The following is a 14,368-nucleotide window of genomic DNA, read 5'->3' as shown; positions in this document are numbered from 1 at the left end:
ACATCGAAAGAATCCATTGATCTCTACTGAAAGAGATTCCAAAATCAAAATTCCAAGAAATATTGTGGCTAAATTCCAGAACTATCAGACCAAGGAAAAATCACTACAAGCAGCCAGAAAAAAAAATTCAAAAATACAGAGGAGCCACCATAAGGATCACTCAGGATCTAGCAGCATCCACATTAAAGGGCCGAAGGGCCTGGAATCTGATATTCCGAATGACAAAAGAGCTTGGCATGCAGCCATTAATAACTTACCCAACCAAAATGAGCATTTTTTCCCCAGGGAAGAAGATGGACATTCAATGAAATAGGTGAATTCCATTTATTCTTTATATAAAACCAGAATTAAACAAATAGTTTTTCCTCCAAATATATGACTCAAAAGAAGCATAAAAAGGTAAAAATAACTCTTGAGAACTGTATTTCTCTTATGGGTATACATAAAGAGTATATGTATAATTTGGTTTTACTGTAATAAAAAAGGAACTAGAGGTGGAAAGGAAATTGTGCCAGAAAAAGGGAAAAGTGAAGGTAAAAAAGAGGGAAACTACATCTTATGAGGAGGCAAAGGAAACCTATTATATCTGAGGGGATGAAGGGAGGGGGATGAACATGGTGTGAATCTTAAATCTCATTAGATTTGGCTCGAAGAGAAAATATTAGACATATTTATTTTATATAGAAACTTCTCCTACCTCATTGAAAAGTGGGAGGGGAAAATGAAAAGGGAAGGATTAGAGTAAATAGAAGGGAATACAGAAATAGTAAAGGAAAGGTTTAAGAAAAGGGGAGGCACTTTAAGAGGGAAGGAGGGATTCTAAAGAGGAAGTGCTTAGTGAGGCAAGTGGTGCTCATAAGTCTAATAATAGGGAGGGGAATAAGGGGGAAAGGAAAGAGCAAAGCATAATTTGGGGATAATAAGATGGCAGGAAATACAGAATTAGTAGTTTTATAAAATGGAATGGGTAAAATAAACGGGGCGATAGCAGATGAATTAAAAAGAATCCTTTTGTTTACAGGAAACCGAACAGGTGATATATATTGGAACTTGGTAAAAGGCGGCAAATTTACTATGCTTCAGGTGAAGCCGCAAGGGTAGCCCTCCTTATCCAGATCAAGCAAAAAGCAAAAATTGATCTAATTAAAAGAATAGGAAAGAAACTTTATCTTTTAAAGGGTAGATGATATTGAAACAAATCCATATTTAAAATATTGCACCAAGTGGTATAGCATCTAACTTTGTAAAGGTTAAAGAGCTGCAAGAAGAAAAAAGAAAACTAAAGTGGAAGATCTCAACCTTGCATTCTCAGAATTAGATAAATCAAACAACAAAATAAATAAGAAAGAAGTTAAAGAGGTAAATATAACATTAGACAAGTTAGCTATGATAGATTTTTGGAGAAAACTGAATGGAGGAAAAAAAGGAGTACACTTTTTCAAGTTCGAACCTAAAAAAATTGACCATATATTAGGACATAAAGACCTCAAAATTAAATGCAGAAATAGTAAATGCATTCTTTTCAGATCACAATGCAATTAAAAACAACATTCACAGAAATAGTAAATGCTTTCTTTTCAGATCATGATGCAATAAAAACTACATTCAACAAAAAATTAGGGGGAAATAGACCAAAAAGTAATTGGGTAAAAAATCTCATCTTAAAGGTTGGGTGAAGGGGAAAATTTGTAAATTAATTTCACTAAGATAAGACTGATGAGACATCTCCAAAAATTTGTGGGATGCACCAAAGCGGTAATAAGAAAATTTTATATCCTTAGAGGCTTACTTGAATAAAACAGAAAAGAAAAGATTAATGAATTGGGCTTGCAACTAAAAAAACTAAAAAGACCAAATTAAAAAACACCCAATCAAATACTAAATTGGAAATTTAAAATTAAAAGGAGAAATTAAAAATATTGAAAGTAAAAAATCTATTGAACAATTAATAAAACTGAGTTGGTTCATGAAAAAGCCAAAAAATAGATAAGCCTTTGAAATCTGATTAGAAAAAGGAGGGAGGAAAATGAAATTATAGTCTTAAAATGAAAAGGGAGGGAAGAAATTAAAAAAAGGGTTTTTTGCTCCTTTTCAATAAATTTGATAACCAAGTGAAATGGATGACTACCTAAAATATGACTTCCAACAAAGAGGAGGAAGTAAATTGTTGAAAGTCCTATTTCAAAAAGAAAAGCGGCAAAAACAATCCCTAAAAAAAATCCCCGGAAGATGGTTTAATGTGTTTTTTGAACAATTGGCCCAATGCTATATTAAAAATTATTTGATAAAATAGGGAATGAAGGGTCCTACCAAATTCCCTTCTTGGACAAATGGTTGATACCTAAACCAGGTGGGCTGAAAACGAAAAGAAAATTTGCCAATTCCCCAATGAATATTGATGCTAAAATCTTAAATGATATTGCAAAAGACTAAAAATCAAAAGATTACCATGATCAAGGGATTTTCCGGAATGGTTTGGCAATTTGGAAAACTATCTATAATTTTTAATAACCAAATTAACAAAACCTAGTCATCTCAATAGATCAAAAAGCATTTGATAAAATCCCAATCCATTCCTATTAAAACACTTGGTATAGGGAAAAATGGACTTTTCCCAAAATAATCAGCACTGTTTTAAAAATAGAAGCATATATGGGAACAAACTGCAACCATTCCCAAATAAGGAGTAAAGTTGCCCATACTTACTATTTAATATTTATTAAAACGCTAGCTATTAAAGCTGAAAGAATTAAAGGAATAAGAAAGGCAAATGGGAAGCCAAATTATCACTCTTTGCCGATGACATGATGGGTATGAGAACCCCAAGATTTCTAAAAGTTAAAAATAACCCCACTTTAACAAAGTTGCTGGTTATAAATAAACCCCTAAGTTCAACTTCTTTATATCACAAAAAATCCCCGTCAAGGTTCAAAGGGAGTTTTTAAAAGTAATCGATAATATAAAATATTTAGGAATCTTCTGCCGGAAAAATCAAACTTTATGAGCAAATTACAGACCACTTTTCCACAAATTAAGTCTGATCTCAATTGGAAAATATTAAATTCTTGGAAGGGCGAGCAAATATAAAGATGCAAATTACCTAAACTAATCTATTTTTTGGCAAAATCAGTTAAAAAAATATTTTAATGACCTAGAAAAAATAACAACAAAGTTCATATGGAAAAAAAAGGTGAATTTCAAGGGTTTAAAAAAATCAAATGATGGTGGCTTGCGCCAGATCTAAAATTTTTAAGGCAGCAGTTACCCAAAACTTTTGGTATTGGAAAAAATTGTTGTCATGGAATAGGAGTAGGTTCAAGGGATAAAACAGTCAACAAATATAAGCACCAGTCTTTGAAAACCCAAAGATCCCAGCTTTTGGGATAAGAACTTACTGTTTGATAAAAATTGCTGGGGAAAATTGGAAACTAATATGGCAGAAACTAGGCATTGATCCATTTAACGCCAAACACCAAGATAAAGGTAAATGGGTTCTGACCTGGCAAAAGAATGAAATCATTAATAAATTAAGGAAATAGGATGGTTTACATCTCAGACCGGAAGGGGAAGGTCTTTATGACCAAAGCAGAACTAGATCATTACTGACCACAAAATGAAAATTTTGATTATACCAAACTGAAAAGTTTTTTGTACAAAAACAAATCTAATGCAGACAAGATTAGAAGGAAGAAAAACTGGGAAAATATTTTTACAGTCAAAGGTTCTATAAAGGCCTCATTTCCAAAAAATATAGAGAATTAACTCTAATTTATAAAAAATCAAGCCATTCTCCAATTGAAAAATGGTCAAAGGATATGAACAGACAATTTGATGAAGAAATTGAAACTATTTCTAGTCAATGAAAAGATGCTCCAAGTCATTATTAATCAGAAAATCAAATTAAGACAACTCTAAAAGATACCATACACACCTGTCAGATTGGCTAAAAGACAGGAAAAATAATGATGATTGTTGGAGGGAGGGGAAAACTGGGACATTGATTCATTGTTGGTGGGTTTGTGGTAACCATTTTGGGTGTTTGAACTATGTCAAAAATTATCAAACTGTGCCCCTTTGATCCAGCAGTGTTACTACTGGGATTATATCCCAAAAGATTATAAAGAAGGGAAAGGGACCGTTGTGCACGAATGTTTGTGGCAGCCCTTTTGTAGTGGCTAGAAACTGGAAACTGAATGGATGTCCACGTTGGAGAATGGCTGAATAAATTGTGGTATATGAAAATTATGGAAATTACTGTTCTGTAAGAAAACCAACAGGATGATTTCAGAAAGGCCTGGGAGGACACGAACTGGATGCTGAGTGAAATGAGCAGGACCAGGAGATCATTAATACTTCAACAACAATACTAGATGATGACCAGTTCATGGATCAGGCCATCCCCAACAAGATCAACCAAATCATTTCTAATGGGACAGTAATGAACTGAACCACTATACAGAAAAAGAACTCTGGGGGATGACTAAAAATACATTAATTCCCAATCCCCAATTTATGACACCTGCATTTTTGATTTTTCACAAGCTAATTGTACAATAATTCAGGTCTGATTCTTTTTTTACAGCAAAATAATGTTTTGGTTGTATCATTATGTATCTAAGTTATATTTTAAATATTTAACATCTACTGGTCATCCTGCCAAGGGAGGGTGGGGGAAGGTGAAAAATTGAACAAAGGTTTGGCAATTTTAATGCTAAAGTTACCCAAATATATCCTGTAAATAAAGGCTATTAAATTAAAAAAATATTGCCTTATAAAAAAAAAAAAAAAACTACCTTCAACAAAAAGCTAGGGAATAAACAGGCGAAAAAGTAATTAGAAACTAAATAATCTTAAAGAATGTATGGGTGAAAACAAATCATGACGATTAATAATTTCACCAGGAGAATGACAATAATGAGACATCATACCAAAATGTGGGATGCAGCCAATGGTAATGGGGGGTTTTATATCTCTGAGGCTTACTTATAGAATAGAAGAAAATCATCTGGCACCTCTAAAAAAAGCTAGAAAAAAGAGAAAATTAAATACCCCCAATCAAACACTAAACTTGAAATTCTAAAAATAAAAGGAGAGATCAATAAAATTGAAAGTAAAAAAAAGACCTATTGAATTAATAAATAAAACTAAGAGTTGGTTTTATGGAAAAAAACAACAACAAAACAGATAAACCCTTGATAAATTTGATTAGAAAAAGGAAAGAGGAAAATCAAATTGTTAATCTTAAGAATGAAAAGGGAGAAATTTCCACTAACAAAGAGGAAATTAGAACAATAATTAGGATTTACTTTGCCCAACTTTATGCCAATAAATTTGATAACTTAAAGGAAATGAATGAATACCTTCAAAAATATAGGTTGCCCAGATTAATAGAGGAAGACATAAATGTGTTAAATAGTCTTATTTTAGAAAAGGAAATAGAACAAGCTATTAATCAGCTCCCTAAGAAAAAATCCCCAGGACCAGATGGATTTACATGTGAATTTTACCAAACATTTAAAGAACTCTAATGCTATATAAACTATGAAAAAATAGGGAATGAAGGACTCCTACCAAATTTTTTTTATGACACAAACATGGTACTGATACCTAAACCAGGTAGGTTGAAAACAGAGAAAGAAGATTATAGACCAATCTCCTTAATGAACATTGATGCAAAAATCTTAAATAAGAGCAAAAAGACTACAACAAATCATCTCCAGGATAATACACAGTGACCAAGTAGGATTTATACCAGGAATGCAGGGATGGTAAATATTAGGAAAACTATTAGCAATTATGCTAATTAACAAAAACCATATGATCCTCTCAATAGATGCAGAAAAGGAATTTGATAAAATCCAACACCCATTCCTATTAAAAACACTAGAGAGTATAGGAATAAATGGATTTTTAAAAAATAGTCAATAGCATCTATTTAAGACCATCAGTAAGCATTATATGTAATGGTGCTAAACTGGAAACATTCCCAGTAAAATCAGGAGTGAAACAAATTTTCCCACTTTCACCATTACTATTCAATATTGCATTAGAAATGCTAGCTTTGGAAATAAGAAATGAAAAAGAAATTAAAGGAATTAGAGTAGGTAATGAGGAAACCAAATGATCACTCTTTGTAGATGATATGATGGTATACTTAAACACCCCTAGAGATTCTACTAAAAAGCTATTAGAAATAATCCACTACTTTAGCAAAATTGCAAGATACAAAATAAATCCACATAAATCATCACCATTTTTATATATCACTAACAAAATCCAACAGCAAGAGATACAAAGAGAAATTCCATTTTAAATTACTGTCAATAGGATAAAATATTTAGAAATCTATCTGCCAAGGGAAAGTCAGGAACTCTATGAGCAAAACTACAAAACACTTTCCACACAAATAAAGAGAGATCTGAACAGTTGGAAAAAATATTAAGTGCTACTGGATAGGTCAAGCGAATATAATAAATATGACAATACCACTTTATTTATTTAGTGCTATACCAATTACACTCCCCCAAAACTATTTTAATGACCTAGAAAAAATAACAACAAAATTCATATGGAAGAACAAAAGGTCAAGAATTCCAAGGGAACTAATGAAAAAAAAAATAAATGAAGGTGGCCTAGCTGTACCTGATATAAATCTACATTATAAAGCAGCGGTCACTAAAACCATTTGGTATTGGCTAAGAAATATACTAGTTTATCAGTGGAATAGTTTAGGTTCCCAGGACAAAATACTCAATAACTTTAATGATCTAGTGTTTGACAAACCCAAAGACCCCTGGCTTTGGGATAAGAATTCTTTATCTGACAAAAATTGCTGGCAAAATTGGAAATTAGTATGGCAGAAACTAGGCATTGACCCATACTTAACACCATACACCAAGATAAGATCAAAATAGGTTCATGATATAGGCATAAAGAATGAGATTATAAATTAGAAGAACATAGGATGGTTTACCTCTCAGACCTAGGCAGGAGGAAGGAAGTTATGACCAAAGAAGAACTAGAGGTCATTATTTATCACAAAATAGAAAATTTTGATTATATTAAGTTAAAAGGCTTTTGTACAAATAAAACTAATGTGGACTGTGTTAGAAGGGAAGCAGTAAACTGGGAAAATATTTTTACTGCTAAAGATTCTGATAAAGGCCTCATCTTCAAAATATATAGAGAATTAACTCTAATTTATAAGAAATTAAGCCATTCTCCCATTGATAAATAGTCAAAGGATATGAACAGACAATTCTCGGATGAAGAAATGGAAACTATTTCTAGTCATAGGAAACAGTGTTCTGAATCATTATTGATCACAGAAATGCAAATTAAGACAACTCTGAGATACCACTACATACCTTTCAGATTGGCTAAGATGACAGGAAAATATAATGACAAATGTTAGAGGGGATGTGGGAAAATTGGGACACTGATGATCAATTTTGATGTATGTGGCTCTCTTCAACAATACAAATGCTTTCCAATTGATATGTAATGAACAGAACCAGCTACGCCCAGAGAAAGAACACTATGGAATAAGTATGGACCACAATATAATATTTCCACTCTTTCTTTTATTGTTTGCTTGCGTTTTTATTTTTTTCTTCTCAGGCAATTTTTACCTTCTTTCTAAATCCAATCTTTCCTGTGCAACAAGATAACTGTATAAATATATACACATATATTGTATTAAATATATACTTTAGCATATTTAACATGTATGGGACTACCTGCCATCTAGGGGAGAGGGTTAGGGGAAGGAGGGGAAAAGTTGGAACAGAAGGTTTTGCAAGGGTCAATGTCGAAAAATTACCCATGCATATGTTTTGTGTATAAAAAGCTATACTAAAAATAAAATTAACAAAACAAATTATAAGACAAATTATTTATTTTTGACCTTTCTTTGAGACTTAGCTCAGCAGTGTTCAAAATATTATTTCACTAGGCAGCCCATAAAATAAAAATGATAATGAAAAGAAAAACATCATGTTGAAGGACTTTACAAAGAAAAGCATAAAATAAAAATATAAGGTGGTATCCACATTTTAGAAATGCATACAAAAAAAGCATAAGTTACTGGAACATTTTCTTTTCTAGATGTCCATGTAAGTTTGTTGTCCAATGGATAGGGTTCTCTCTCATGTATCTGATGCAGAGAAAATTTAGACTTAACTCTAAAATAAAAAGCTAGACTTCTGTTTTGTAAACAAGATTTTGTTGATATTTTTTGTTTCTTAAATCTCCACAGTTAATTACACATATCCTTCCCCATCCCCTTCCCAGATACTTGTCTATCCCATATGATGAATAAAATTCTTTAGGGAAAAAAAGCATCACAACTGAGTAATACTCTGAAAAGGTCAAAAAACATGTGCAATGTGTAATACCTGTGGACCTTTCATTTTTACAAAGGAGTAGGGAGACACCTCTTATATCTCTACTTTTAAGTCTTGTTTGATCTTTATAATTATCTTTTGCTTTTGTATTATGTTCCTTGCATATATATATATATATATATATATATATATATATATATATATATGTATATATATGTATATGGTTTTTTGGCTCTGCTTACTTCACCCTGTATCAGTTCATAAAGATTTTTCCATGTTCTCGTTATTAATCACACAATTTACATCAGCACAGTACAACTCCATTACATTCATTTCCCATAATTTACTTGGTCATTCCCCAGTTGATGGGCATCTCCATCTTTTCCAGTTCTCAGGTACGACAAAAAAAGTATTCCCCTATATTTTTATGAATATATGGTGACTTTCATCTTATTTATGGCTTTTTTGATGTATAAGCCCATTAAAGAACTCTCTGGTCTGGATATTTCAGTCATTTTATTTGCATAATTACAAGTTGTTTTCCAAAAGGGCTGTACCAATGCACAGTTCCACCAACAATGTGTTTTTGTGCCTATCCTTAAACAATATCTACTTATTGAGTATTGCCATATTTGATAATTTTTGTTAATTTGCAGGGTGAGGTGAAATTTCAGGGTTGTTTTGATTTTCATTTTTATTATCAGTAATTTTTTGAATTTTTACTGTGGTTATGGATACTTTGGAGTTCTTAATTTAAAAACTATTTGTTCATATGTTTTGACTACTTTTCTGTTGAAGAATGGATTTTGTGTACACACACACATATATATTTATTAATATTATGTCTTGGATACTAATTCCCTATCAGAGAAATTTGTTAGATTTTTCCCCCTTCAGTTTTTTTTATCAAATAAAAAGTTTTTTTTCTTGGGAACTTAAGTTTTCTACTTTATCAAGTACTGAATTATTAAGTCTTATTATTTCTGAATATCCCTTGTATAGATTATTCTATAGCTATATTTTTGTCTTTGTTAACCAATATCAAATGGTGTCAAGTATGGCTTTATAATATAGTTTAAGGTCTGGAATGCTAGACTCCCTTCAAACCTACTTCTATTTATCATTTATTTGATAATTTAGATATTTTGTTTTTCCAAATGATTTTTGTTATTATTCATCAAGTTCTATAATATATCTCTTTTGTCATTTGATTAGCATAACATTAAAAGTGTACATTAATTTAGATGATATTATCATTTTTATTAAGGTGGCATGGCATAGCCATGAGCACTGCATATTTCTGCAGCTATTTAAGTTATCCTTCATTTCATTAAAGAGCATTGTGTAATTAATTCTGTAATAGTCTTTTGTATGTCTCAAGAGGTATTTTATATGCCCGAAAACATTTTATATTTTTGTAATTAATTGGAATGAGATTTCTCTTATGCTTATTGTTTTTTTTCTGTGTTTTTAATTGTTATATAGAAACTGTTGAATTTTAAGAATTTATTTTATAGTGTGCAACTTTGCTGAAGCTATTAATTGTTCTAATTAGTATCTTTGCTGGTTCTCTAGAATTTTCCAAGTAAACCATAATATCAGCAACAGAGAGTTTTATTTCCTCTTTATTTCTCTTTATTTCATTAATTTTTTTCCACTTACTGCTATTGCTAGCATTTCTAGAATAATATCAGATATTAGTGGAGAGAGTAGGTATCCCTGCTTCACACTCATATTTATTCAAAAGTGTTCTAACATATCCCTGTTCTGTATGCTGGCTTTTTGGTTTTAGGCTGATGCTTTTTCTACTAAAATATAGTCCCTCTGTGGCTATACTCTGTAGGGATATTCAGCAGAAAAGAATATCGTAATGAAAGGCTGCATCTATTTAGATGATGATGTCTCAAGTATTTTGGTTTTTAATATGATTAATTATTTTGATTGTTTTCTTAATATTAAACAGTCATTACATTACTGGTATATAGATAATAGTGATAGTGAATGATTTCTTAAAAAAATAGCTTGTTTAATAGGATTTCATTTCAGGTTTTTGATAGAATAATCATTAATGATTTTGTCCTATAGTTTTCTTATTGTATCTTATCTTTCTCTGATTTTTTAGGCATTAGGGTTGTATTTGTCTCATAAAAGAAATTTGGTCGGGTAATATATCAGTTATTGAAAATAATTTGTGAGGTACAGGTGGCATTTGATTTTTGAATGATTTGTTAGAATTTTTTGGTGACTCCATCAGAACCAGGAATTTCCTTTATAGGTTGATCTTTAAAGATTGTGAGATTTGGGTTACTTAAGTTGTTTTTTTTTTTTCTAATCTAATGCTTTTGGTATTTAATATTTTTAAAGCCATTCCTCTGTTTTTTTTTTGTGACACTCTCTCTCTCTCTCTCTCTCTCTCTCTCTCTCTATTGTGCATAATACACTCTCATTATTATTTATATTCCTTCTAGTTTTTCTGTGATTTTACCTGCTTTTTTGTTGATGTGATTTTCTGCTGAATTATTTTTAATTAGAATAGCTGAAGTTTTGTCAGGTTTATCAGTCTTTTCAAAGAACCAGTTTTAAATTTTATTTATCATTTGTATATTTTATTTTTGTTTTTAATTTCTCTTCTTTTATAATTATTTTAGGTTTGGTTTTTCATTAAATTTCTATATTTTAAAAATAAATGTTCAGTTATTTTATCCTTCCTTTTTCTATTTTGTTCATTTGTTTTTCTGAATATGTAATTTTCCCCTACAGAACTCTTTTAGCTATGTCCTAGAAATTTTCATATGTCAATTATTATTACTTCCTTTTATGTAATTATTAAATATTTCTATTACTGTTTTCTTTGATCCAGTCATTATTTAGTATTTCACTTTTAGGTCTCTATTTGGATATGTATTTTTTGTTTATAATAATCCCTGAATACATTTCTGTTTTTATTGTGCATAAAAGTTGTATTAAATATATATGCCTTTTTACATTTATTTACAATATCTCTGTACCCTAGCATAGAACTTTTTTTTGCTGAGGCAATTGGGGTCAAGTGACTTGTCTAGGGTCACACAGCTAGGAAGTATTAAGTGTCTGAGGCCAGATTTGAACTCAGGTCATAACTTTTTGTAAAAGTTCTGTGTGAGGCTGAGAAATATGTATATTCTTTTGCTTTCCAATTTAAAAGGCACTATAAGTTTTTTAACTCTAGTTTCTACAATACTTTGTTCAGTTCCATGTTTTTCTCTCTGTTTATTTTTCTTTTAGACATATCCAAAACAGATACAAAACCATTCAAGTCTCCTGATACTGTTGCCTTACTGTATCTTTCTTCTTGTATGTTACATAGATATTTCTTTGATTTTGTAAGCTAAGGCATTGGGAGAATATAGCTTATTATTGATAATGCTTTTTTTGTCTATGGTTCTTTTCATCATAAAAAAGATCCTTGTTTTTAAGTTTATGAATATTGTAACTCCTGCTTTTCGGAGGGATTCATTTGATACATAGCAATTTTTTTCCATCCCCTCAATTTTATTTTGTGTATGCCTTTGTTTATTTACAAATGTGTTTCTTGGGCCTCAGGGAGCCAAGATGTCAGAGTAAATAGTAAATTGTTGTAACACTCAAATATTCACCCCCAAACAATCATAAAATAACTGGCTCCCAAAATCCTGGAATAGCAGAATTGGAAAAAAAGATTGGTGAATCTTTGAGCTCAAGAAACTTGGAAAATTGGCAGTAAAAAATCTCTCTCATTGGGGTAAAAAGGGAGCTCATTCCAGGACAGGAAGTATCCCAGCAAGCCAATAGCAAGCTTCAGCTCAGGAAATTAGTAGTAGGTCCTGCAGTGTGGCAGAGCAGGCAAATGCCATCACATGTGCCTCAGCATAGCCTGGAGAAATGTCAGAGTCCAGGTCTGATCATCATGTATTTCAGTATAGTCCTGGACAAACAAGTAATTTCCAGCAGCTTGGACTCCATTTGTTTCAGTGTATCCCTGGGGAAATGTAGAAACAGATCTTTTGGCTTTTGCATACTCCAGCACCAGTTATAAGACCCATTCAGCCCCAGCTAAACTGCCACATCCCCTATGGTTTCCAGCAGCACTAGCCACCCTTCAACCATCCCTCTCAGTGCAGCACCAGACAAGAGGGTCCCCTGTGAGCCTCAGGGCAACATCTGTGCAGTACAAGGTAAATAGCCAAGTCTTCTCAGCCCCTGGCACAAGAAAGCTTTCCATCAGGGAAGCAGAGCAGAAATTTAAAAGAAAGGAAAAATGATTTTTTAAAGAAGTGAGCAAAAAACAAAAAAGGAATCTGACCATTAAGAGTTATTATGGTGACAGGGAAAATCAAGACATGAATTCAGAAGAGTACAACAATGTCAAAACATCTATGGAAAACCCATAATAGGAAATGTTCTCAAGAAAATGGGAAGTGGTCTCAAGTCTAAAAGAACTCACAGCAGAACTCAAAAAGAAACTTAAAAGTCATGTAAGAGAGAAGGAAAACTGGGGAAAGACATGAATGTGATACAAGAGAATTATGGGGGAAAAAAAGTCTCAGCAACTTGGGAAAAGAAAACAACTGTTTAAAAAGTAGAATTGGCCAAATAGAAAAGGAAATGGAAAAATCCACTGAAGAAAAAATGTCTTATAAAAATTACATTTGGCAGTATAGAAAGGAAAGTTCAAAAGCTAATAGAGGAAAACAACTCCTTAAATGTTAGAATTGAGAAATGAAAGCTAATGACAACAAGAATCAAAGAAACTCAAAAGAATGAAAAAAAGAGGAAAATGTAAAATATCTAATGGGAAAAAAGACCAATTGACCTAGCAAATATTTCCAGATCAGTCAGTATCAGAATCACTGGACTACCCAAAAGTCATAACCAAAAGGAGGTCCTAGAAAACATCATTATCAAAGAATACTGCCTTGACATCCTGTAACCAGAAACCAAAATAGGCATTGAATGAATGTACTGATCACTTCAGGAATGAGATCCCTAAATAAAAACTCCAAGGAGGATTATAGCAAAATTTCAGAATTATAAGGTCAAGGAAAAAACACTGCAAGTGGCCAGGAAAAAATAGGTAAAATATCAATGATCCATAATCAAGACTAGCCAGAATTTATCAGCTGCAATTTTAAAAGATTAGAGATCATGGAACATGATAGTCTGGAAGGCAAAGGAGCTAAGATTACAACCAAGAATCATTTACACAGAAAAAATAAGCTTTATACATCGAGGGAAAAATGGCCATTCTGCAAAATAAAATATTTCAGGCTTTCACAGGTAGACCAATACACAGACAGAGAATATGGGTATAAAGCAAATTTTAAGGAATAACATAAAAATTAATCAGAGGATGAGGGGAAAAAAGTACTCTGAGTGCAGAAGGAAGGGAGACTTAGAATGTGGTGAATTATTTGACATGAAGAGGTATGAAAAACCTATTATATTCGAGGAAGAAAAGGAAGGATGGGCTGTGGGCATTACTTGAACATTACTCTCTTTAGTATTAGCTCAAACAGGGAATAATATACAGATGCAGAAATCTATCTCATTCACCAGGAAAGTATGAAGATATCAGATTAAATAAATGGAGGAGGACTGACAGAAAGGAGAGCAGATCAGGGAGTGTAGTAGACAGAAAGACAACACTGGTGAGAAGAGAGAATGAAGGAAAAAAATAAAGATAAACAGGAGGAAAAACAAAATGGAAGGAAGTACACATGATCATAACTGTGAATTGGAGTGAACTATTCCACAAACAAATGGAAGGGCATAGCAGATTGGATCAAAAATCAGAATCCTACAAAACACTCTTTACATGTAAAACACTTGAAGCAGGTAGACACACACAGAGTAAAGGTAAGGGGTTAGAGCACAATCTATTATGCTTCAACTGAAGTTTAAAAAATGAGGGATAACAATTTTCATCTTAGTCAAGATAAAAGGAAAAAAATAGATCTAATTAAAAGAGACAAGGAAGGAAAGCATATCTTGCTAAAAGTACCATA

This window comes from Sarcophilus harrisii, chromosome X (genome assembly GCF_902635505.1).
Source record: "Sarcophilus harrisii chromosome X, mSarHar1.11, whole genome shotgun sequence".
Lineage (NCBI taxonomy): Eukaryota > Metazoa > Chordata > Mammalia > Dasyuromorphia > Dasyuridae > Sarcophilus > Sarcophilus harrisii.
Note: the sequence above shows the minus strand (reverse complement) of the source record.